Source organism: Arachis duranensis, chromosome 5 (assembly GCF_000817695.3).
Source record: "Arachis duranensis cultivar V14167 chromosome 5, aradu.V14167.gnm2.J7QH, whole genome shotgun sequence".
Lineage (NCBI taxonomy): Eukaryota > Viridiplantae > Streptophyta > Magnoliopsida > Fabales > Fabaceae > Arachis > Arachis duranensis.
In genome coordinates this window covers 64,055,125-64,059,085 of record NC_029776.3, presented here as the reverse complement: position 1 = coordinate 64,059,085, position 3,961 = coordinate 64,055,125, and positions in this window count along the sequence as shown.

The following is a 3,961-nucleotide window of genomic DNA, read 5'->3' as shown; positions in this document are numbered from 1 at the left end:
AAAACCATCAAGCTCACTACCAAGTGACACCATTCCTAACCCAAAAGAGGAATGCAAGGCAATACAGTTGAGGAGTGGAAAAATGCTGCTGAAAGATGAAGAAGCCACCAAGAAGCCTAAAGAGAGTGATAAGAAACAGGTTGAAAAAGAGGTAGCCAATGATGAAAATGCAACAGCAAGCAATCAACCTCAGAATCAACCCAGATCACAGAGTCTAAAGAAAGGAAAGCAGATGATGGAAGAACCAAATCCAAGACAACATCAAGTGGAGAAAAGCTTGACACCTCCACTGCCTTATTCCCAAAGATTCCACAAAGGGACTAAGGACCAACACTTTTCTAAATTCCTAGAGATTTTCAAGAAGCTAGAAATCAACATACCTTTGGCTGAGGCATTGGAGCAAATGCCTCTGTATGCCAAGTTCTTAAAGGAGCTCATCAACAAGAAAAGAGATTGGAATGAGAAGGAAACGGTGATGCTTAGTGAGGAATGTAGCGCCGTGCTCCAAAAAGGAATTCCACCAAAGCTTAAGGATCCTGGGAGTTTTGTAGTGTCATGCACTATAGGCAAACTATCCTTGGACAAAGCTCTTTGTGATCTTGGAGCTAGTATCAACTTAATGCCCTTGTCCATGATGAAAAAGCTTGCCATAGAAGAACTCAAACCCACCAAGATGTCACTAGTCATGGCAGACAGATCAATCAAGATACCAAATGGAATTGTGGAGAATTTGCTAGTAAAAGTTGGAGAGTTTATTTTCCCTGCAGACTTTGTAATCCTTGATACTGATGAGGAAGGCAACAATTCAATCATCTTGGGCAGACCATTTCTAGCAACTGCAAGAGCCATTATAGATGTGGAAAAAGGAGAAATGATTTTCAGAGTACACAATGAGCAGATGATCATCAATGTTTTTAAGTCAATGCAACACCCTCCAGAGCAGGAAGATCATTTGAGGGTGGATATGATAGAGAGCTTGGTGGAAGAAATGTTAGACATTGATCAGCATGAGCAAGAAAAGGACAATCAAGAAACAATAGAGGAACATGTGGCTGAGGCTTTCATAAACAAAGAAGTAGAACCAAGCAAGAAAGAAGAGGTGCAAAAGCAAGAACTGAAGCCATTACCTTCTCATCTCAAATATGCATTTCTTGGGACTTCAGAAAGCCTCCCGGTGATCATCAATTCATCCTTGACAAAGAAAGAAGAAGGAAAGCTTCTTGATGTCCTCAGAGCCCACAAGGATGCCTTAGGGTGGACCATTGATGACTTGAAAGGCATCAGCCCTACAGTATGCATGCATAAGATTCTTTTGGAGGACAATTCCAAAGCAGTAATTCAACCTCAGAGAAGACTAAACCCTACAATGAAGGAAGTTGTCCAGAAGGAAGTGATGAAGTTATGGAATGCAGGAATCATATATCCCATTTCCGATAGCTCATGGATAAGCCCAGTCCAAGTAGTACCAAAGAAAGGTGGGATGACAGTCATTATTAATGAGAAGAATGAACTCATTCCCACCAGAATAGTGACAGGGTGGAGGATGTGTATTGACTACAGAAGATTGAATGATGCCACACGCAAAGATCACTTCCCACTTCCTTTCATTGATCAAATGCTTGAAAGGTTGGCTGGCCATGCTTATTATTGCTTCTTGGATGGCTATTCTGGGTATTATCAGATAGTGGTAGATCCAAAGGACCAAGAAAAGACTTCATTCACATGCCCAGTTGGAGTTTTTGCCTATAGAAGAATGCCATTCGGATTATGCAACGCCCCAGCCACTTTTCAAAGGTGTATGCTGAAGGTTTATCAAAGATTTTTCTAAAATAGCCAAACCTTTGAGTAACCTTTTGATGATTGATCAACCTTTTGTTTTTGATAAAAATTGCCAGCATGCTTTTGAAACTTTAAAACATAAACTCACAACAGCACCAATTATCACACCCCCTGATTGGAACCTACCATTTGAACTCATGTGTGATGCAAGTGAAATTGCAATTGGTGCTGTACTTGGGCAGAAGAAGGGAAACTTGCATCATGTCATATATTATGCAAGTAAAGTATTGAATGAAGCTCAAAAAAATTACACTACAACAGAGAAGGAATTGCTAGCTGTAGTCTATGCATTTGATAAGTTCAGATCATATTTGATAGGATTTAAAATTGTGGTTTATACTGATCATGCTGCTCTCAAGTATTTGATGTCAAAGCAGGATGCTAAACCAAGACTTATCAGATGGATTCTACTCTTACAAGAATTTGATATTGAGGTGAGGGACAGGAAAGGCACTGAAAATCTAGTTGCTGATCATTTGTCAAGGCTGCCACCAGAAACAATTCAAAAGGGTTCATTACCTGTGAATGAAAGCTTCCCAGATGAACATCTCATGCAAATCCAACAAACACCATGGTTCGCTGATATAGCAAACTACAAAGTAGGGAGAAAGATACCACAAGAATTCACTAAGCAACAAGTGAGGAAACTAATCAATGAAGCAAAGAAGTTCTTATGGGATGAACCCTATTTGTTCAGAAGGTGTTCTGATGGAATAATCAGGAGATGTATTCCTGAAAGTGAAACAAGAGATGTATTATGGCATTGCCATGGCTCAGCTTATGGTGGACACTTTGGTCCAGAAAGAACAGCAGCAAAGATTATACAAAGTGGGTTCTATTGGCCAACCATCTTCAAAGATGCTAGGGAGTTTGTCCACCAATGTAATGAATGCCAAAGAGCAGGAGGATTAACAAGAAGGAACGAGATGCCACAGAATTTCATTTTAGAAGTAGAGTTATTTGATCTATGGGGAATTGATTTCATGGGACCCTTTCCTCCTTCTTATTCATTTAGATATATCTTGGTAGCAGTGGAATATGTTTCAAAATGGGTAGAGGCCATAGCCACAACTACCTGTGATGCACAAATTGTCCTTCAATTTCTAAAGAAGCACATCTTTACTAGATATGGAGTGCCCAAAGGTCTCATCAGTGATGGTGGTGGCCATTTTTGTAATACACAAATGGAAAAACTTCTCCACAAATATGGAGTTATTCATAAGGTAGCCACACCATATCATCCTCAAACTAATGGGTAAGCAGAATTAGCAAACAGGGAACTAAAAAAGATCCTGGAAAAAACAGTTGGTAGCACAAGAAAGGATTGGGCTAGGAAGTTGGAAGATGCACTTTGGGCATATAGAACAGCTTTTAAAACTCCTATTGGGAAGTCCCCATTTCAACTGTTATATGGCAAGTCTTGTCATCTCCCTGTAGAGCTTGAGCACAAAGCCTTTTGGGCCACTAAACTTCTAAATTTGGATTCTGAAGCAGCAGGAGAGAAAAGATTGTTGCAGCTGAATGAGCTAGATGAGTTTAGGCTAGAAGCCTATGAAAATACCAAGATATACAAGGAGAAAGCTAAGAGATGGCATGACAGGAAGATTTTGGAGAAAGAATTCAAACCTGGACAACAAGTACTCCTGTATAACTCACGGCTCAAGATATTCCCTGGCAAGCTTAAGTCTAAATGGACTAGTCCATATTTGGTAACTAAGGTTTTTCCTTATGGGAGTATTGAATTGCTAGATGAAGCAACAAAGAGCCAGTTTACAGCAAATGGTCATAGAGCAAAACTGTATCTAGGGGGGCAATGGAACAAAGAAAAGGAGGTCCAGAACCTAAATCCCTCTTGAAGCAACAATGGAAGATGTCAAGCTAATGACAATAAAAGAGCGCTTGTTGGGAGGCAACCCAACCTGAGGTAATTTCTTTTCATAACTTTTTCAATAAGAATGATGAGTAATTGGTGTGGATTGCAAGGAGCTAAGTTTGGTGTTGCACACCAAAACAGTTTGAGGAAGAATGAAAATTTCTAAGTTTGGTGTTCCACCAAAAATATCATTTAAAAACACATTCTCACCTCTTGCATGATTCTAGCTCCAAGCAATCAAACACATTA